Source organism: Dasypus novemcinctus, chromosome 12 (genome assembly GCF_030445035.2).
Source record: "Dasypus novemcinctus isolate mDasNov1 chromosome 12, mDasNov1.1.hap2, whole genome shotgun sequence".
Lineage (NCBI taxonomy): Eukaryota > Metazoa > Chordata > Mammalia > Cingulata > Dasypodidae > Dasypus > Dasypus novemcinctus.
In genome coordinates, this window is record NC_080684.1 from 101,287,093 (window position 1) to 101,310,642 (window position 23,550).

The window sequence follows — 23,550 nt, forward strand, 5'->3', positions numbered from 1 at the left end:
TGGCCTCCTGATCCCGCCCTTGTCCCTCCAATGTCCCCTCCTAGCCACAGCCAGATTACCTTTGTTGCTTTCTAGGATAGTGCTGACATATGATAGTTTGAGTTATGTATCCTGGGAGAGGCAGAGAATGTCAATCTTAATCCAGATTACTGGGGGCCTTAAAAGAGGACCGGATGTCACAGAAGCCAGAAAAAAGAGGACATTCCCATATGACTGGAGGTAGAAACACAAGTCAAGGAACTCTAAGGATTGCCAGAGGCCAGCACCAGAATGCTACTGATCTTGGGAGAAACTATGGTCTTGCCCACACCATGATTTGTACTTCTGGCCTCTGAAACCATAAGCCAATAAACGCTTGTTTAAACCAAACCTGCCTGTGGTATTTGTCACAGCAGCACCAGTAAACTATGACAATACCTGTAAGTCAGATTCCAAATTCCTTGGCATGACACTGAAGGATATTCACAACCTGGCTTGGCTTCCTTCTCCTTCACTACCTCCTTCCTTCAATACCATCCTGTGACAATCCCAACCATCGAACGTTGTGCTATGTCTCATTAAAACATGCTGTGCTTGGGTTTTCACCTTCCTGGCTTGTGCTGGTCCCTCTGTCTGCCATGTCCCTGGCCATTATTGGCCTGGTAAACAACTGCCAATCATACTTTAGGACCCAGATGCAATTAACTGCTCCTTGAGCCTCCCTGGCCACTCGTGGTGCTTCCAGAGCACATGGGCACATGTCACACTTGATTATAACTGTCTACATCTGAACCTGTCTTCCCCTAGACTGTGAATTCCCAGAGAGCAGGGACCAAAACCCATTTATCCCTGTCTCTCCACAGCCTCAAGCACAGAGTAGCTTCTCAATGTATGGATGACTTTGTGTGCTGTATTTATCTTTTAAAAATAATAATAATAATAAATTTAAAAATAAATTTTTATAAATAAATACATGGATGAAGGCAGGCAGGCAGGGGAGAAGAAAAGAAGCCCTTGGGCCCCATGGTTTCTACTGCATAACACTACATGCCCCTATGCACACAGACACATCCAATTTCAATCCATTCCTTCTGACTATTCCTGTGTCTTATTTCCTATTGTATTTTGTACACTGAAAATTCTTGTACAAGCCATCACATATGGTTAGCCTGGTCAAGCAGCTGTCATGGACACAGGAGAATTATTGCACCAACAGCTCTAGAGAAACCTTGATGCTGTTTAGATCACCCCTGTTTCTTCCCCCTCCCCAGCGAGTGGGAGTGCAGCCAAGAGCAGCCAAGGGGTGTCAGAACATTGGGCCCTAATTTTCCCTTTCAACTGCTGAATTTCTGGAAAAATCCTGAAGATCTGTTACAAAGAACAACGAAGGAAGAAAAGCAGAGGCAAGGAGAAGTCTGGATCATTTCCTCCTTGAAGAACTAAAGCAAAACCCAGCTCAAGGTCCAAGATTCAGGGCTCACTCTCTGCCCTCTAGCAGATATCCTAGAATTTTTCAACTTGCACAGCCCCATACTGTCTGCTAAGACCATATTACGTATCAATTCATAAAGACATACCTCATCTCATCTCTGCAAGGCAAACTTTCTCCAGGCCAGAGGCCATGCCTTCTCCAGCCATTCTTCCCCACCCACCCCCCACCAGTGGCAGTTTACTGACCTCTATGGCCAGAGCTGTGTAATACCCATCATTTATTTAACTCTCTAGGCCAACACCATACAGTATGTGCAATAGAACTTTCTGTGACGAGGGGGATGTTTTATATCTATCTATCTATCTATCTATCTATCTATCTATCTATCTATCTATCTATCTATCTATATCTGTCTATTCTACAATACACAGCCAATGCAGATCAAGAACTGAGTTTTTGTTCAATTTAATTAGCTATAATAGGCACATTTAGCTCTATGTTAGCCAGCACGGCACTAGACCTCTCTCCAGAGAGGAGAGTGATTCTCATTTCACAAATGAGTAAACTGGGGTTGTCATTAATTTTGATCACACTGGTACATGGGGAAAACATGAAGGTTCTCCTAATCCCTCAGGGGATAAAATGGAAACGGGGAGCTGAATGTCCTCTAATGGATCAGCTCAAAGATATAGCACTTCATATTGGCAATCATCCAACAGCAGAAGGACTAGTCAACAATGGAAACGGAGAAAAAGGATGGGCAGGTCCCCTGCTCCATCAAACGGAGTGCTGGCTCAAGCACAACCCCCCAGCCCAGCCAAGGTTCTGCAGACGAGTTCTCCACCCCACAGAGTGTCATGGCACATGGGACCAGCCAGCTCCCACTGCGGCCATGCCCTATCTCCCAGCAACAGCCTTGTGAGAATCTGATGTTTCACATGGCTGCCTCAGGGAGAGAATGAGCTGACAAGTAGTTGTTTCCTTTTTCTTTTTTTTTTTTATTTCTCCCCCCGCCCAGTTGTCTGTTCTCTGTGTCCATTCACTGTGTCGTCTTCTGTGAGCCCTTCTATCCTTATCAACAGCACCGGGAATCTGTGTTTTCTTTTTGTTGCATCATCTTGTTGTGTCAGCTCTCCGTGTGTGCGACGCCATTCCTGGGCAGGCTGCACTTTCTTTCGCGCTGGGCGGCTCTCCTTACAGGGCGCACTCCTTGCGCGTGGGGCTCCCCTACGCGGGGGACACCCCTGCGTGGCAGGGCACTCCTTGCGCGCATCAGCACTGCACATGGGCCAGCTCCACACAGGTCAAGGAGGCCCAGGGTTTGAATTGTGGACCTCCCATGTGGTAGGTGGATGCCCTATCCATTGAGCCAAGTCCGCTTCCCAGTAGTTGTTTTCAATGTCACTCATAAACTGATATCTTCCCTATCAACTGCTGCATCCTTGCTTGTCATGTGAGTGGCCAAGGATAAGAGGATGAGTTGGGTTTTGAGCCTGCAAGCTGATCAAGACCAAGGAGAGATGGCTTGCCAAGGTAATGCCTGTCCCCCGGTGGAACTATGTGGGGGCTGACTAGCTTTTCCCAAGTAACTCCTCAGCTTTTCTGCAAGTCCTCTCTCCAGTTTGAAATGCAGCCACAAATGGTGTCTCAGGCCTCCTCCTCCTCCAGGAAGCTTCCCTGATCACCAGCCCACAAGACTCCTTTGCCTTCGAACATGCATAGCTTTCACCCCAACAGCCCTTGGGGCTCTTGGCCACGGGCTGTCCCTGCCTCATTCCATACCACTTTCCTGTCACCCTCCATGCTGGCTTCCCTTCTGGGCCTGTGACGCCCTGTGCTCACCATCTACCTGTCTCATCACTAGCTGCTTCTGCTCAGGCAGCTCTCAGCTAAAATATATCTCCTCAAAGCAGACCTCTAGTTCAGGCTATTGCAGCCATTCTCTGCCCTCGAGCACATCGAGCACATCGCTCTTTTTCATTCTTTTCCAGACCCTTGTCATTAACTGATACTTTTCCTGTTTATTTCTTAGTTTCTACCTCACTAACTGTGAGCTCCAGAGGGCAGAGGCGCCATCAGTCCTGTCCACAGCTGCTCTGAGCAGACACTGCCATGCACTCCTACCTGACAAGAATGCTGATGTGGGAAACGGACTTGGCCCAGTGGTTAGGGCGTCCGTCTACCACATGGGAGGTCCTCGGTTCAAACCCCGGGCCTCCTTGACCCGTGTGGAGCTGGCCCATGCGCAGTGCTGATGCGCGCAAGGAGTGCCGTGCCACGCAAGGGTATCCCGGGTGTAGGGGAGCCCCATGCGCAAGGAGTGCGCCCGTAAGGAGAGCCGCTCAGCACAAAGTGCAGCCTGCCCAGGAATGGCACCACCCACACTTCCCGTGCCACTGATGACAACAGAAGCAGACGCAGCAAATAGACACAGAGAACAGACAACCGGGGGGGGGGGGGGGATTAGAAATAAATAAATAAAATCTTTAAAAAAAAAAAAAAAAAAAAAGAATGCTGACGTATGGCAATGTGGCCTCCATGGGGGACTGGGACTGGAAGGCCAGCCAAGGTAGGTTTCTGGAATCTCTTCTGTCCACCTCTGAAAAGAATTTCCTAAGACCTATCAGGTTAGTCTTTTTAAGCACCTACTATGTACCCAGCACTGTGCTGGGTGAAGAAATAAACTAGTAGAAGGCTGCTAGTGGATGATTCCAAACTGACTCAGAGTCACCACCACAGCCTGGGAGCTGGGGGGCCATGTGATCCAGCCCTCATCTTACAGAGGAGGAAACAGGAGCCCAGGTCTTGACTCCCAAGCCAGTGTTGCAAGGAGCTGAAGACCAACCAGCATCTGACCCCCAAACCACTCCACTGAGGTAAGGGGATGCAAATGTCCTTGTGCCAGGGAGCCACCTGCCATCATAGTTCAGAGAAAGGCTAAGAATAATAATAGTAATAATATCTTAACCCCAGACTAGATTTAAAACAAATTCTACTCCAGGGGCAAAGAAGAACAGTAAGTGTGTGTATTTGTTAGTTTTCCAAGCTGAAGATGGTTGATCCTAACCAAAGCTTTACCTATTAAAATGGGGCTCAGTGGAAAAAGCGAGGGCTTTGGGAGCCCTCAGAACTGGGCTTAAATCCTGGTTCCAGGGAAGCGGACATGGCTCAACTGACAGAACGTCCATCTACCATATGGAGGGTCCAGGGTTTGACACCCAGGGCCTCCTGGCCCATGTGGTAAGCTGGCCCATGCACAGTGCTGCCACACGCAAGGAGTGTCGTGCCATGCAGGGGCACCCCCACGTAGGGGTGCCCCACGTGCAAGAAGTGCACCCCACAAGGAGAACTGCCCCACGTGAAAAGAGTACAGCCCACCCAGGAGTGGTACTACACACACAAAGAGCTGATGCAGGAAGATGATGCAACAAAAAAGAGACGCAGTTTCCCCAGTGCCACTGGATAATATAAGTGGATGCAGAAGAACACACAGCAAATGGACACAGAGAGTAGGCAATGGGCGGGGGGAGAGAGGAGAGAAATAAATAAAATAAATCTTTAATAAAAATAAAAATTTTAAAAACCCTGGTTCCACCACCCACTAGCTGTATGACTTTGGTCAATAGCACTTAAAAAAATTTTTTTTTTATTCTTGAGTGCTCAATACCTGCTGGGTGCTGCTGCGCTCTGTACATACATCATCTCATTCAGTACTCACAAAGACCCAGCAGTCTTGTTTCATGTGTGAGAGAGCATACCCAGTTAATGAGTAATGGAAGAAGATCATCTGAGCTACGGTCTCCTCATCTGGAATATGAGGCTTACCTCTTGGGGTTGTGCCAAGGAGTCACGGAGACGGTGTCTTATCAAATGCCCACTGAGGTTCTCTTTCTAAGCTCAGGAGAAAGGCAGGGCTCTCTGGGAGATACGTGGCTCCTGGCAGCCTGCAAAGGTGACTGCGCCTGCCCCTCAGGGGGCGTCCACGCCAGGTCAGGACACGTTACATCAGGGAAGAACTGAAACAGAGGCCATTAAAAACACTGGAGGAAATAAGTCTAAGGATAGAAACTGCAAACCTGAATCTCAGCTACTTATGAATTATAGCCAGGGGGACTTCAAAGCCACAGGGAAGAGGCTGTCAGGAAATGTCAGAGAATAGTTGAGGAGCCATGCACAGGAAAGGGGCCTGTGCCAAGAGGAGGAGGAGTCCAGGGAAGCAGGAATTCACTGGACTAGACAGAGTTTTAATGCAAAGTGAAGCTGAAGTGTGGCTTGTTCAGCATTCCCAGGCTGAGTGACACACAAGGAAGATCAGACTGGAATGAGGCAAGGACACCATGTCGCACGAGGAAGAGTATTGTGGGAAAACAGTAAGGAACATGGTTTGAAGTTGAAATGTTTCCATAACACAGACAAAAAGTGTGGGCTTAGGAACACCAGGCCTTGACTAGATGGAACACCGTCTAGTCAACACGAAAAAATGTTTGCGTGCGGAGGCGTTTGAACTTTGTATGACCAGTACCTTATTATAAATGTTGAACCTGTCCCTTATTATAGTAAATAACAAACAGCTGCTTGTTAGTTTCTAAATAAATACAATGTGGAAACTAGGGTTGAGGCTCTCAGTTTTAGAAGCTGTGAGTCCCCTGGTCCCATCTTTATTTCCTCTCTTGTGTCTTTCTTTCTGTCCTTTCATTTCTTCAGTTCTGCGGTGCATTCCCTTCATGCAAACCTACAACTGAGCTGGTCTCAGCAGAAGAGCAGGCAAGCGGAAGGGGGCTGGAGTCAGGACTGCAAGCAAGGAGAGCTCACAGATGAATGGTGCCTCTGGAGGAATATCTGTGATGCTACGTCAGGATCGTATTATATGTTTATATATTTTTTATTTCTACCCTACAGCATCCCCTAAAAGATATGAGATTCTTTATAAAGATTCATGATTATAAGATTTAAAATGCCACAGTAAACAAAGCCTCAAAGAAAAGAGCTCCTGAGGGCCCTAGGGAAGTGCAGACACCACAGGCAAGCTTCATGGTTCATGAGTCAACATCCCTTGGTGGGCCTGATCTAAGAATATATAAACAGCTATTTTCCCAATAAAACAATCATACTCAGTTAAAAATCCCATAATCACGATTCTTCTACTTCTTTTCTTTGAACCTATTATTTTCAATTTACCTGTTAAGTATAATTCTCAGAGACTTAAAGCCTTCGGATTGTTCCTATGCTGGTTAAGCCCTGAAACCCAGCAGGTATGAGGCCACCTCCTACCCTCCAGTTCTTAAGGGCTGTCCTGGACAACTAACAAAAAGATGATGATGGACTAGCCCCATCCTGAAAGCAAGAAGTATCTTCAACTGCAAGGAAAACAATTCCATTCCTCTGTGCCAGAATATCTACATCCCTCTCAGCCTGAAGCAGAGTAGACACTGTCTTAAATCCTCAAGATTGAGGAATGAACAAAAATAAGGGGGAAAATATGACTGCTGACTAAAGTAGATTTTTGTTATTGTATGCTATGGCCCTGTGTTAACTTGTAACATTGATAAGAAATTAAATTTTAAAAATATTGTCATCTATTAATGTTAATTTTAAAAAAAATAATAAATAATAAAAATTTAAAAATATATGGGGAAGTGGCTCTTCCGCCGCCATTTTAAATCCAGCTCCATACAACGCTCCGCTGCCACCACCACCAGGGCTCTGTCTGCATGCCAGCACCCCCCCCCGCCAACAACTCCGCCACCATGGAGGACATGAATGAGTATAGCAACATAGAGGAATTCGCAGAGGGATTCAAGATCAATGCAAGCAAGAATCAGCAGGATGATGGTAAAATGTTCATTGGAGGCTTGAGCTGGGATACAGGCAAAAAAGATCTATTTGTCTCAATTTGGAGAGGTTGTAGACTGCACAATTAAAACAGATCCAGTCACTGGAAGATCAAGAGAATTTGGATTTGTGCTTTTCAAAGATGCTGCTAGTGTTGATAAGGTTTTGGAACTGAAAGAACACAAACTGGATGGCAAATTTATAGACCCCAAAAGGGCAAAGGCATTAAAAGGGAAAGAACCCTCCAAAAAAGTCTTTGTGGGTGGTTTGAGCCCAGATACTTCTGAAGAACAAATAAAAGAATATTTTGGAGCATTTGGAAACACTGAAACATTGAACTTCCTATGGATACAAAAGCAAATGAAAGAAGAGGATTTTGTTTTATCACATATACAGATGAAGAGCCAGTAAAGAAATTATTAGAGAGCAGATATCATCAGATTGGTTCTGGGAAGTGTGAAATCAAAGTTGCACAACCCAAAGAGGTATGTAGGCAGCAACAGCAGCAACAGAAAGGAGGGAGAGGGGCTGCAGCTGGTGGACAAGGTGGCACTAGGGGTCGTGGACGAGGTCAGGGCCAAAACAGGAACCAAGGATTTAATAACTATTATGATCCAGGATATGGCAATTAGAATAGTACCTATGGTGGTGATGAAAACCATAGTGGCTATGGTGGACTAGAAAGAGTCTCTCTTTTCTAGAAAAATAGCTAGAGGACAGGCAGAAACGGCCTGGAAAAAAGATCTTCTGCAGTATAGGACACCAGGCAAAGGCTGGACACTGTCCAGAAGAGAGGGGGCAAAGGAAAAGAATCATGACAGCAAAACCATGAGTTAAAAGCCATTGCTATAACTGTCAGCAGCCTCCCCCACCCTACAGACACTTTTGAATTCTCAGGCCTACAGACGAAGGGGGTCCCAAGGACCCAGTTCCCCAAGAAAGGGGAGAGAAAGGGACGGACACAGCCTAAGGCTGACTCAGCTTTTGACCCATGAATTTGGTCTGCTCTGTCCCATGAACCCTTCCAGGCCAGGTGCGGCTGGGCCATTGTTTGCCTTGGGAGCCGGCAAGGAGCTAAAGAGATCCAACCCCCTTACTCTCCCCTTCCACTGGGACTGCTTGTTAAGGCTGCAGAGGGGAGTGGAATTACTTCGTACCTGGGGAACCAGAGGGGGCTGCCAGAAAAGGTTGGAGAACTATCTCTGAGAAAGTTTGAATTACAAGGCTCTTAGCCTCCAGGCAGGATCCTCTATCATACTGACCCAGTCAGTGTTAAAGTAAACACACTCCCACCAGGCTTTAAACTGAGAGGGCTGTCAAAGAGCACCATCTTCTGGTGCACCAAGGAAGTGCATGTGAGGAATTGAAAGTAAGAGAGGCTTTTTCCTGCCTTTACAGCCTCCCTTTCCAAGGCCCTTGGAAGTGGGCCTGCAACCTATTACTGGTTCCAGGGCCCAGTTTTGAGCAACTAACAGGGACAATCCTAAAGACATCAAATAGGGAAGGAGATATGGCTCCACTGATAGAGTGTTCATCTACCATATGGAGAGTCCAAGGGTTTGACACCCAGGACCTCCTCACCCGTGTGGTGAGCTGGCCCACGCACAGAGTTGCCACACGCAAGGAGTGCTGTGCCATGCAGGGGCACCCCCATGCGCAAGGAGTGTGCCCCGCAAGGAGAGCCGCCCCACCTGAAAAAAGCACAGCCCGCCCAGGAGTGGCGCAGTACACACGGAGAGCTGACGCAGCAAGATGATGCAACAAAAAAGAGACAGTTTCCCAGTGCCACCTGACAATGCATGTGGACACAGAACACACAGCGAATGGACACAGAGAGCAGACAACTGGGGGGGAGGGTGAAGGGGAAAGAACTAAATAAAATAAATCTTAAAAAAATAATAATAAAATAAAATAACTTTTTAAAAAAAGATCTCAAACAGGTTGAACCAAGAATCAAAGAACAGCAGTAACACACAGCCTCCCGCCACTAAAACTCTGAGAGAGAGAGAAATTGAGCATCTGAGTAAATTCACTACCCTAATCAGATGCCTGGACATCGGCAAAAAATTACAAAACATACTAAGAAAATGGAAGAAATGGCCCAAAGGAATACATCAAAGACCCAGAAGAGACACAGGATTTGAGACAACTAATCAACAAGATACACACAAATTTTCAAAATCAAATTAATGAGTTGAAAGACATGGGGAAGTGGATGAGGCTCAGGCAACTGGGCTCCTACCTACCACATGGGAGGTTGCTGGTTCAGTTCCTGGTGCCTCCTAAAGAAGACAGCAGCTGACATGACGGGCAGGTGCAGGTAGCTGACACAAGATGACACAACAAGAGATGTGGGGAGGAAAAAACATGAGAGACACAACAAAGCAGGGAGTGGAGGTGACTGAAGCAGTGAGACACCTCCCTCCCACATCAGAGGTCCCAGGTTTGGCTTCTGGTGCCTCTTAAAAAACAAGGAAGATGAACAGATAAGAAAAACAACAAGGGGGTGGGGAGAAATAAATAATTTTTTTTTTTTTAACAAAAAGACAATATGGCTAAAGAGATAAAGGCCATCAAGAAGACACTGAGTGAGAACAAAGAAGAATATGAAAACCTGAACAGAAAAGTAACATCTCAATGGAATGAAAGACATGATAGGGAAGCGGACTTGGCCCAGTGGTTAGGGCGTCCATCTACCACATGGGAGGTCCGCGGTTCAAACCCCGGGCCTCCTTGACCCATGTGCAGCTGGCCCACGCACAGTGCTGATGTGCGCAAGGAATGCCATGCCACTCAGGGGTGTCCCTGCATAGGGGAGCCCTACACGCAAGGAGTGTGCCCCATAGGGAGAGCCACCCAGAGCAAAAGAAAGTTCAGCCTGCCCAGGAATGAAGCCACGCACACGGAGAGCTGACACAACAAGATGAAGCAACAAAAAGAAACAGATTCCCATGCCACTGACAACAACAGAAGCGGACAAAGAAGAACATGCAGCAAACAGACACAGAGAACAGACAACTGGGGCAGGGGGGGAAGGGGAGAGAAATAAAATAAATAAATCTTAAAAAAAAAAAGAATGAAAGACATGATAGGTGAGATCAAAACACACATTAGAGGGAGCAGATGTGGCTCAAGCTGTTGAGTGTCCACCTCCCACATGGAAGGTCCCAAGTTTGGTTCCTGGTGCCTCCTGAAAAAAAAAAGCAAAACAAACAAAAAAACCAACTCAGGGAGCCAATGCGGCTCAGAGGTTGAGTGCCGGCTTTCCACATTCGAGGTTCTGGGTTCAATCCCCACCCTCAGTACCCCAAACAAACAAACAAACAAAAAACCCACACATTAGAGGCTGTGGCAGTTTGATATCTATAAATTCCAAAAAGAAATATTATGATTTGTAAACTGGTCTGTTCCTCTGGGTGTGATATACCTTTGGTTATATTAAATTCAGAGGTTTCTCTTTTACTTTATTAAATCAAAATTAGGATTTGATTTGACCATGTCATTAGGGCATGCAGAGTTGAGTCCCCACCCCCTTCGGTGGGCTAAAAAAACAGACTCTTGCACAGAAGTAGACACACAGAGAAGAACACAGAGGAAAAGAGACAGCTCCATAGACTTGGCAGAGGCCCCAGGAAGATGAACCTGATAGTTTGCAGCTGAAGAGAATAGAGCAGCTGAGAAGCCCTGAGGGAAGCCTTATGCCAGTCTACAGCTGAGATTGGAAGAAGCTGGAACCACGGAGCCTTAAGAGGAAGAAGGCAGGTTGAATGCACGCAGACATCAACTGCCATCTTGCTTCAACACATAGCAAATGACTTTGGGTGAGAAAGTACCTCTTTTGGTACCTTGAGTTAGCCTCTTTAGGACCTAGTGACTGTAAGCTTCTACCCTAAATAAACAACCTTCATAAAAACTAACAGATTTTTGGTACTTGGCATCAGCACCCCTGACTAATATAGAAGCATACAAGAGCAGACTCAAAATGATAGAGGAAAGTATAAGTGATAGAGAAGATGAAACAGTTGAAATGAAAGAGAAGAACAGAGAGAGAAAAGAATGGAAAAAATTGAGCAGAGGCTCAGGGAGTTGAATTATAACATGAAGCACAAAAACATACATGTCATGGGAATTCCAGAAGAACACAAGGGAAAAGGGGCAGAAAGATTATTTCAGAAATAATGGCTGAAAATTTCCCAACTCTCACAAAAAAAACAAACTTACATGTCCAAGAATCACAGTGAACCCTAATCAGAATAAATGTGAATAAATCTACTCCAAGACACACACTACTCAGAATGTCAAACATCAAAGATAAAGAGAAAATTCTGAGAGCAGCAAGGGAGAAGCAACACATACAAGGGATGCCTAGTAAGAGTTAGTGCAGATTTCTCATCAGAAATCATGGAGACAAAAAGCCACTGATATGATACAATTAGGATACTGAAAGAGAAAAACTGCCAGCTGAGAATTCTGTATCTAGCAAAATTGCCCTTCAAATATGGAGGTAGGTTTAAAATATTCACAAACAGACACTAAGAGAGTTTGTAAAAAATATTCCACCTTTGCAGGAAATATTAAAGGAAGCCTTAAAGCCTAAAAGAAAAAGGTAGGAGAGAGAGACTTGGAGGAGAGTATGGAAAAAAGAATACCAGGAAGAATAACCAAAAGAGTAAAAAGACAGAGAAAAATAAGATAGACATATGAAAACCAAAGAATAAAATGGTGGAAGTAACTAATGCATTTACAGTAATATCACTGAGTGTGAATGGATTAAACTCCCTAATCAAAAGATATAGGCTGACAGAATGGATGGAAAAAACATGAGCCATCCATATGCTGCCTACAAGAGACTCACCTTAGACCCTGGGATATAAACCAGCTGAAAGTGAAATGTTGGAAGAAGATACTCCATGCAAACAGTAACCAAAAAAAGAGCAGGGTTAGCTATACTAAAATCAGACAAAACTGACTTTAAATGCAAAAAAGTTACAAAAGATACAGAAGGTCATTATATATTAATGAAAGGGACAATCCACCAGGAAGACCATTATAAATATCTATGCACCTGACCAGGGTGCCCCAAAATACATGAGGCAAACTCTAACTGATGGAAGACATAGACATCTCTATAATAATAGCTGAGACTTCAACACACTACTCACATCATTAGATAGAACAACTAGATAGAAGCGCAACAAGGAAGCAGAGCACTTGAACATGATAAATATTAGACATACAAAGGAACAGGAAAATGTGGTTCATTGCCCAAAGAATTATCAGTTATTAGACACACAGACTATATGTTGTCGAATGTTGGAATTAGTAATCAAATGCTTTAAAATAACTACGATATCGTTTAAAGTATCATTTATGATGTCTCTGGAGGGAAAGAAAACAATTATCTAGGAATAAATCTTACAAAATGTAAGTAGGCTCTACATGCTGCAAAGTACAAAACACTAATGAAAAAAATCAGAGGAGACTTAAATAAATGGCAAACATGTCATGTTCATGGATTGGAAGACTCAATATAATTAGAACGTTTATTCTCCCCAAATTGATTTATAGATTTAATGCAATCCTTATCAAAATTTCAACAGGATTTTCTACAGATATAAGACAAGCAGATTCTAAAATTTATGTGGAAAGGCAAAGGATCTAGAATAGCCCAAACAATTTCAAAAAAGAAGAATAAAATTGGAAGACTTATGCTACCAGATCTTAGGACTTACTATAAAGCTACAGTAATCAAGACAGTGTGATATTGGCAAAAGAATAGACAAAGAGATTAGGAGAACAGAATAGATTCCAGACTAGACCCACACAAATATGATAAATTTGTTTTTCACAAAGATGAAAGAGTAATTCAGAGGAGAAAGAAAAGTCTTTTTAAATAACAATAAAATAAAACAAATGAAAAAGAAGTCTTTTAAACAAATGGTGCCAAAAAAACTGGACATCCATATGCAAAAAAAACATTTACCTTGACCTTTACCTCACATCATATGCAAAATTTAACTCAAGATGGATCATCTTGATGACAAAAAAATAAAAACTCACCTTAGGTACAAAGACACAAAGATGTTGAAAGTGAAAGGGTGGAACAAGATATTCCATGAAAACAGTAATCAAAAGAGCTAAAGTGGCTATATTATCATCAGACAAAATAAGACTTTAAGTCAAAAAAGACTACAAGAGTCAAAGAAGGGTATTACATTTTAATATATTGATAAAAGATCCAATTCAATAAGATATAATGATTATAAACATATACATACCTCACAACAAAATCCCAAAATATATGAGGTAAAAATTGACAGAATTGAATGGAGAAATAGATCATTCTACAGTAATAGTGCCCCAAAATACACTATGTTCAATAATTGATAGAACATTTAAACAGAAGATCAATAAGGAAATAGAGGACTTCATCAACACTACTAACCAATTATACTTAATGGACATATACAGAACAGTCCACCCAACAACAGCAGAATATACATTCTTCTAAAGTGCATGTGGATAATTTTCCAGGATAAACTGCATATTAGGTCACAAATCAAATCTTAATAAATAAATTTTTAAAAATTGAAGTCATACAAAGTATCTTCTCAGATCACAACGGAATCAAGCTAGAAATTATAACAGAAGTAAAACTGGAAATTTTACAAATACGTGGAATTTAAACAACACACCATTAAACCACCTGAGGGTAAAAGAAGAAATCACATGGTGTTTTCATTTCCTAGGCTGCTCAAAGCAGATACCATGAAATGGGTTGGCTTTTAACAATGGGGATTTATCAGCTTACAGTTTGAGGCTGTTATCCAAATCCAGGAATCATCAAGGCAATGTTTTCTTCTCAAGGACCAACTGCTGGCAATCTTTGAGTTTTCTGTCACATGCCAAGGTACACAGTGGTATCTGCTGGTCTCTCTCGTCTCTTCTGGGTTTTGCTGCTTTCATCCTCTTGCTTCCACAGCTTGCTCTTTCTCTCTCTCGCTTGCTTGCTCTCTAGCTCTCTGTATTTTCATTTATAAAGGACTCCAGTAAGAAGATCAAAACCCATCCTGAATGAAGTGGGCACACCTTAACTTTAGAAGCAGTCTCTTCAAACAATACTACTAACAATGGGTCCACACCCACAAGAATGGATTAAATTTAAGAATATGTCTTTATGGGATACATACAGATTCAAACAACTACACAAGGAAAATAAGAAATATCTTTATAGAAAGAAAAAGAAAACATACCAAAAGTCAGGGAATGCAATGAAGGTAGAAGAAAATTTATACCTCTAAATGCCTACATTAAAAAAGCAAGAACAGAAATCAATAGCCTAAATTCACAGCTAAAGATACTAGCACAAGAATATCAAACTGAACACAAGAACACAAAGTTAGCAGAAAGAAGGATATAAAAAAATTAAAGCAGAAATAACTGAAAAGTAGGAAAAAAAGACAATAAAACTAAAAGTTGGTTGTTGAAAAGGTCAATAAAATTGACAAACTTTTAGCCAGATTGACAAAGAAAAAGAGAGGACACAAACAACTAAAATCAGGAATGAAAGTGGAAACATTACTACTGACCTTATAGAAATAAAGATGATAAGAGGGTTTTATGAACAATTATATGCTAAAAATTATTAAACCTGGATGAAATGGACAAATTTCTAGAAACAGACAAATTACATAATTTGACATAAAAAGAATAGAAAATCTCAACAAACCTATATAACAAGTTAAGAAATTCAATCAGTAGTCAAAACCTTCCAACAAAGCAAAGTCCAAGATAGCCTTCACTGCTTAATTCAATTAAAAATTCCAGGAAGATTTAACATCATATCCTTCTCAAACTCTTCAAAAATCCAGAGGATGGATCACTTCCTAACTCATCCTATGAGACCAGCATTACCCTGATATCAAAGCCTGACGAAGACACCACAAGAAAATAAAATTACAGACCAATATACCTTATGAATATAAATGCAAAATTTCCCACAAAATACTTGCAAACCAAATCCAAAAGGATCATACACCATGACCAATTGGAATTGATCCCAGGAATGAAAAATGGTTTAACATAAGGAACTCAACAGAACGAAAGGAAAAACATCTGGTCATCTCAATTGACAGAAAAAAGGCATTTGACAAAATCCTTGTATGATAAAACACTCAGAAAACTGGGAATAAAAGGAAACTTTCTTAATGTGATGAAGAGCATTTATGAAAATCCCACAGAAAATATCATTCTTAAGGATAAAAGACTGAAAGTGTTCCCCCTAAGATCAGGAACAAGACAAGGAGGCCTGCAGTCACCACTGTTATTCAACATTGTACAGAAATTCTAACCAGAGCAATTGGCAAGAGAGAGAGAAATAAAATACAAACAAATTGGAAAAAAAGAAGTCAAATTATCACTATCTGCAGGTGACATAATCCTATGTATACAAAATAACGAAGAATTCACAAGAAAGCTCCTAGAACAAATAAATTCAGCAAAGTTGCAAGATACAAGATAAACACTCAGAAGTCATTTGGGTGTGTATACACCAGTAGTGAACAATCTAAAAAGGAAATCAAGAAAAACAATTTCATTTACAATAGTATCTAAAAAGATAAAACCAGGAAGCGGCTGTGGCTCAACTGATAGAGCATCTGCCCATCATATGGAGGGTCCAAGGGTTTGATACCCAGGGCCTCCTGACCTGTGTGGTGAGCTGGCCCACATACAGTGCTGCTGCACACAAGGAATGCCATGCCACGCAGGGGTGTCCCCCGCGTTGGGGTGCCTCACACACAAGGAGTGCGCCCTGCAAGGAGAGCCACCCCATGCAAAAAAAGCGCAGGAGTGGCACCACACACATGGAGAGCTGATGCAGCAAGGTGATGCAACAAAAAAGCAACACTGTTTCCTGGTGCTCCATGACAAGAATGCAAGCGGACACAGAAGAACACACAGCGAATGGACACAAAGAGCAGACAATGGGGGGGTGGGGCGTGGAAGGGGAGAGAAATAAATAAAATAAATCTTTAAAAGAATAAAACACCAAGGAATGGGGAGCAGGTGTAGCTCAGTGATTGAGCACCTGCTTCCCATGTATGAGGTGTTGTGTGCAATCCCTGGTACCTCCTTTAAAATAAGTAAAATAAAACAAAGAAAAAAAACCCTGAGGAATAAATTTTATAAAGGAGGTAAAAAGACTTGTATACAGAAAACTACAAAAATTGTTGAAAAAAATTAAAGACATAAATCAATGGAAAGAGATCCCATGATAATAGATTGCAAGATTTAATACTGTTGGGGGGTAGGGAATGGAGGTATATGGGATCCTTATATTTTTTAGTGTAATATTTTATATGATCTATGTATCTTTAAAAATTTTAATATATTTTTAAAATTTAATATTGTTAAGTTACCAATATACTTAAAGTGATCAACAAATTTAATGCAATCCCTATAAAAATTCCAGCATCATTTCTTGCAGAAATGGAACAGCTGATCCTTAAATTCATATGGCAATGAAGAGGTTCCAAAAAAGAACAAAGTTGGAGGACTCACACTTCCTAATTTCAAAACTTACTACAAAGTTACAGTAATTAAAACACTGTGGGAGAAAAAGAGACAAAATAAAATAAAATTTTTAAAAAGCACTATGGGGAAGCAGATGTGGCTCAAGCAGTTGGGTGCCCACTTACCACATGGGAGGTCCCAGGTTCAATTCCTGTTGCCTCCTAAAGAAGACAAGCAAGACAGCGAGCTGACACGACAGACTGGCATGGTGAGCTGATGCAACAAGATGGCACAACTAAGAGACACAACAAGGAAACACAATGAGAGACATAACAAGCGGGAGTGGAGGTGACTCAAGCAATTGGATGCCTCCCTCCCACATGGGAGGTCCTGGGTTCAGTGTCTTGTGCTTCCTAAAAGAAGATAAGCATACAATGAACAGACACAAAAGACAGAGCACAAACAAGAGGGTGGGGGATAAGTAAATAAAATAAATCTTTTAAAAAAAAACAGCAATACTGTGGTACTGGCATAGGACAGATACATAGATAAAGGAATTAAATGGAAAGTCCAGAGATTTTCTACAAGGGTGCCAAATCCACTCAGTGGGGAAGAAGAGTCTCTTCGACAAATAGTGCGGGGACAACTGGAACTTCACATGCAAAAAGGAATGTATGTGGTAGGAAGCAGAGATGGCTCAAGTGATTGATTGGGCTTCTGCCTACCACATGGGAGGTCCCAAATTCAGTTCCCAGTGCCTCCTTGAGAAGACGAGCTGGCGCGGTGGGCAGACACAGCAAGCTGACACAACAAGATAGTGCAACAAGAAAGACACAAAGGGGAAACGGATGTGGCTCAACCAATTGGACTCCTGTCTGCCATATAGGAGGTCCAGGGTTTGATGCCCAGGGCTTCCTGGTAAGGGCAGGCTGGCCCATGCACAGTGCTGGCCCATGCGGGAATGCAGCCCTGTGCAGGAGTGTTATCCTGCATGGGAATGCCACCCTGTGCAGGGAGGCTGCCCCATACAGGAGTGCTGGCTGATGCAGAGAGCTGGCACAGCAAGATGGCACAACAAGAGACATAGAGGAGAGAAAATAAGAAGACATAGCAGAACAGGGAGACGAAGTGGTGCAGAGAGTAATCGCCTCTCTCTCACTCCAGAAGGTCCCAGGATTGGTTCCCGGAGCCGCCTAATGATAATACAAGTAGACACAGAAGAATACACAGCTAATGGACACAGAGAAGAGACTAAGGGGGGAAATGGGGGTGCAATAAATAAAAAAATAAATGTTAAAAAAAAAAAAAAAAGAGAGACACAAAGAGGAAGGACAACGAGAAACACAACAAACCAGGGAACTGAGGTGGCTCAGGTGATTGAGCACTTCTCTTCCACATGGGAGGTCCCAGGTTTGGTTCCCGTGCCACCTAAAGAGAAGCACAGAGAACACATTGCAAATGGACACAGAGAGTAGGCAGCGACCACAAACAACTGGGGTGGTGGTGGTAAATGAATAAAGTAAATCTTAAAAAAAAAGAGTGTACGTGGGAAGTGGATGTGGCTCAAGTGATTGAGCTCCCACCTACCACATGGGAGGTCCCAGGTTCGGTTCCCAGTGCCTTCTAAAGAAGACAAGTACAACAGTGAGCTATGTGACAGGCAGGCACATCAGGCTGATACAATAAGATGATGCAATAAGAGACACAAGGAAAAACATAATGAGAGACACAACAAAGCAGGGAGTGGAGGTGGCTCAAGTAATGAGGCACCTCCCTCCCACATAGAAGACCTCGGTTTCAGTTCCTAGTGCCTTCTAAAAAGACCAGTATACAACAGACACAGCAAATGCAAACAATGAGGGGGTGAGGAGAAATAAATAAATCTCTAAAAAAAGTGTATATGAACCTCTACTTCTCACTTTTTACAAAATTAATTTGAAATGACTCAATAACATAAATATGAGCTAATATTATAAAACTATTACAAGAAAACATAGGGAAATATTGTCAGTATGTTGTAGTAGGCAATGAATTTTAGGATTTTACACCAAAATTACAAGCAACAAAAGAAAGAATATATAATATGGACTTCATCTAAATTAAAAACTTTTGTGTATCAAAGGACATAATAAAGAAAGTGAAAAGATAACCTACAGATGGGAGAAAATATTTGGAAACCACATATCACATTAAGATTTAATATCCAAGGAAAGCGGATGTGGCTCAGGTGACCGGGTTCCTGCTTACCACGTGAGAGGTCCGTGGTTTGGTTCCTGGTGCCTGCTAAAGAAGACAGAGAGCTGGTGCAATGGGCAGGTGCAGGAGACTGACACAACAAGATGATGTAACGAGACAGAAGAAAAGCATGAGACACAACAAAGCAGGGAGCAGAGGTTCCCAGTACCTCCTAAAGAGAATGAGCAGGACAGTGAGCTGGTGTGATGGGCAGGAACGGCGAGCTGATGTGACAAGATGACACAACAAGAGCTACAAGAGGAAGAAACATAATGAGAGATACAACAAAGTAGGGAACAGAGATGGCTTAAGCGATTAGGTGCCTTCCTCCCACATCAGAAGTCCCAGGTTCAGTTCACAATGCCTCCAAAAGAAACTAAAAAGATGGACAGACACAGCAAGTGCAAACAACAAAGGGAGAGATACATTTTTTAAAAATAATCTTTAATTTAAAAAAAGACTTAATATCCAGAATATAATGATTTCAACTCAACAACAACAACAACAAAGCAATTTTAAATGGTCCAAGGATTTAAATATACATTCTCCAAAGAAGGTATACTTATGGCCAATAAGTATATGAAAAGATGCACAATATCATTAGCCATTAGAGAAATGCATATTAAAACTACAATAAGGGAAACAGATGTGGCTCAAGCAATTGGGCTCCTGTCTACAATACAGGAGGTCCAGGGTTCAATACCCAGGGCCTCCTGGTGAAGGCAAGCTGGCCCACGTGGAATGCTGCCCCGAGTAGGAGTGCTGCCCTGCGCAGGAGTGCTGGCCCTTACAGGAGTGATGGCCCATGCGGAGAACTGGTGCAGCAAGATGATGCAACAAAAAGAGACAGAGAGGGTGGCGGACTTGGCCCAGTGGTTAGGGTGTCCGTCTACCACATGGGAGGTCCGAGGTTCAAACCCCAGGCCTCCTTGACCCACATGGAGCTGGCCCATGTGCAGTGCTGATGCGCACAAGGAGTGCTATGCCACGCAGGGGTGTCCCCTGTGTAGGGGAGCCCCACGCACAAGGAGTGCACCCCGTAGGGAGAGCTGTCCAGTGCGAAAGAAGGTGCAGCCTGCCCAGGAATGGTGCCGCACACAGGGAGAGCTGACACAACAAGATGATGCAACAAAAAGAAACACAGATTCCCGTGCTGCTGACAACAACAGAAGTGGACAAAGAAGACGCAGCAAATAGACAGAGAACAGACAACCGGGGTGGGGGGGAGGGGAGAGAAATAAACAAACAAACAAATAAATAAATAAATCTTAAAAAAAAAAGAAAGGCAGAGAGGAAAAATAATGAGGTGCAGCAGACCAGGAAACTGAGGTGGCACAAGAGAATGATTGCAGAATAATCGCCTGTCTCCCACTCCGGAAGGTCCTGGGATCGGTTCCTGGTGCCACCTAATGCGAATACAAGATAACAAAGAAGAAAACACAGCAGAGAAGCGGTTTTCGCCCAACAGATAAGGTGTCTGCCTACCACATGGGAGGTCCAAGGTTCAAACCCAGAGCCTCCTGACCCATGTGATGAGGTGGCCCACGCGCAGTGCTGATGCACGCAAGGAGTGCCATGTCATGTAGGGGTGTCCCCTGTGTAGAGGAACCCCACGTGCAAGGAGAACTGCCCAGTGTGAAAAAAGTGCAGCCTGCCCAGGAGTGGCGCCGCACACACAGAGAGCTGATGCAGCAAGATGACGCAACAAAAATGAAACACAGATTCTGGGTGCTGCTGACAATGATACAAGCAGGCACAGAAGAATACACAGCAAATGGACACAGAGCAGACTATGGAGGGAAGGGGAGAGATAAAAAAATAAACAAATCTTAAAAATAAACATCACTTCACACCCATTAGGATGGTTATTACTTAAAAACAGAAAATAAATGTTGACATGATGCAGAGAACTAGGAACTTTTGTACATTGTTGATGGGCATGTAAAATGGTGCTGCCACTGTGGAAAACAATATGGTGGTTCCTCAGAAAGTTAAACACAGGATTATCATACAACCTGGTAGTTCCACTCCTAGATATACATACACTAAAAAAATGTTCATCATAGCATTATTAACAATACCCAAAATGTGGAAGCAACCCAAGCCCCAAGTATCTATAACAGATGACTGGGTAAACAAAATGTGTTATATCCATACAATGGAATATTTTTCAGCTATAAAATAAAAAGTGCTAATGCATGCTACAATATGGATGATCCTTGAAGACATCATGTTGAGTGAAATAAACTGACCAAAAGGACAAATATTGTATGATTTATTTTCTATGAAAGACTAAGCGAATTCATAGAGACAGAAATCAGAATAGTAATTACAAGGGCGAGGGGAGAGAGAATGGTGAGTTATTGCTAAATGAGTATGAGTTTTAGTTTAGGATGATGAAAATAGACTAGACATAATAGTGAAAGTTACACAGTATTATCAATGTACTTAATGTCAAAGAACTGTCCATTTAAAATGTTTAAAATTTTTACATTATTTATATCTAACACAACTAAAAATAAAAAAATTTTTAGTTGCATGCAAGATACAGTTTGCAAAAGTACAAGAAGACATATGAACAAAGTGGTCATTTCCGGAATGCTTATACTCAAAAACTGAAAACACCCAAAGTGTCCATCAAATATTGTTAAATATATTATACTGACTGAAGATGTTTTAGCAAAAGAAAAATAGAAAAACCACCAAAGTGTAAACAAATTTATTTATATATATATATATATATATATATATATATATATATATATATATATACTTTTTTTTCTTCAGTAGTTTCTGGGGATTGAACCCAGGATCTCTACATGTGAAGAGTGTGCTCAACCACTGAGCTACACCCACTCCGTGGATATATTTCCTAAAAGGATATATGTGTTGCTTTGTATATATGGTTTCCTCAAAGATACGAGAAATAAAACTATTGGGAAGCAGATGTAGCTGAAGTGATTGGGCTCCCATCTACCATATGGGGGGGGGTGTGAGCTGGCACAGCAAGATGATACAACAAAGGAGACACAGAAGAGGGACAATGGGAGGTGTAGCAAACCAGGGGCTGAGGTGGCTAAAGCGATTGAGTGCCCCTCTCCCATATCAAAGGTCCTGGGATCGGTTCCCAGTGCCTCCTGAAGAGACTACAAACAGACACAGAGAGCAGACAGAGAGCACAAAAACATAACAGGAGGGAATAAATAAAAATAAATCTTGGGAAGTAGCAATGGCTCAATCAGTTGGACTTCCATCTACCATATGGGAGGTCCTGGGTTTGCGTCCTGGGGCCTCCTTGTGAAGGCAGACTTGTCCACATGCTGTGGAGAGCTGACCGGCCCGCAAGCACCACGGAGCTCTACCCGGCCCGCAGATGCCACAGAGAGCCAACTCAGCAAGGTGATGCAACAAAAAAGGGAGACAAGCAAAAACACAGAAGACCACACAGTGAATGGACACAAAGAGCAGACAGCAAGCAAGCCACAAGTGGGGAGGCGAAAAAAAATAAATACAGACACAGAGGAACACACAGTGAATGGACACAGAGAGCAGACAGTACACAAAAAACCACAAAGGGGGGGGACAAAAAAATTAAATTTACTCTTTAAAATAAGTAAATAAATAAATCTTTGAAAAAAAAAACACAACTATTAACAATGGTTACTTCTGGAGAGAAACATCAGTAATTTGAGGTAAAAGAAGACCTTTGGTTTGATATCTTTTTGTATCATTAAATTTTTTTAACCATGAAAAATTAACCATAATGAGAACATCCATTAAGATGGCTATTATTTAGAACAACAACAACAAAAACCTGAACATAACAAGTTTTGGAGAGAGGATGTAGAGAAATAGGAACCTTGGTACATTGCTAGTGGGAATGTAAAAGGGTACAGCCGCTGTGGAAAACAGTTTGACAGTTCCTCAAAAATTTAAACATAGAATTACCATATGATCCAGGAATTCCACTTCTAGGTATATACCGAAAGAACTGAAAACAGGGATTGGAATAGGTATTTTCACACCAAAGTTCATAGCAGTATTCACAATACCTAAAAGGTGGAAGCAACCCAAATGACTATCAATATATGAATGGATAAACAAAATGTGGTATATCCATATGTTTTCATTTCTAAGCTACTAAAACAAATACCACACAATGTACTGGCTTAAGCAACAGAAATTTATCAGCTCATACTTTGATGGCTAAGAGAAGTCCAAAATTTAAGCATCATCAAGGCAATGTTTTCTCCCCAAAGACTGGCATCCCAAGGATAGCGGTTTGTGATCCTTGGACCTTGACTTTTCTGTCACAAGACAATGCACATGGTGGCATCTTCTCCTTTCTCTTCCATGTTCTACTAACTTCCATGTCTGGCTGCTCCCCTGGTTTCCCTTTTTGTGCCCAATTTTCTCTGCATATAAAGACTTCAGCCATCTTGGATTAAGGTCCACTATCATTCACTTTGGGCAAACCTTAACCAATAACACCTTCAAAGGTTCTATTTACATAAATGGGTTCACACCCAGAGAACCAGGGTTTAAGACCTGAACATGCC

At 42.5% G+C, this 23,550-nt stretch overlaps 1 pseudogene; it reads left to right on the forward strand.

The window, feature by feature from the left end:
- Window positions 1-7,039: 7,039 nt before the first annotated feature.
- Window positions 7,040-7,944, forward strand: LOC101415046 (heterogeneous nuclear ribonucleoprotein D-like pseudogene; annotated as a pseudogene).
- The last annotated feature ends 15,606 nt before the right edge of the window (window positions 7,945-23,550 follow it).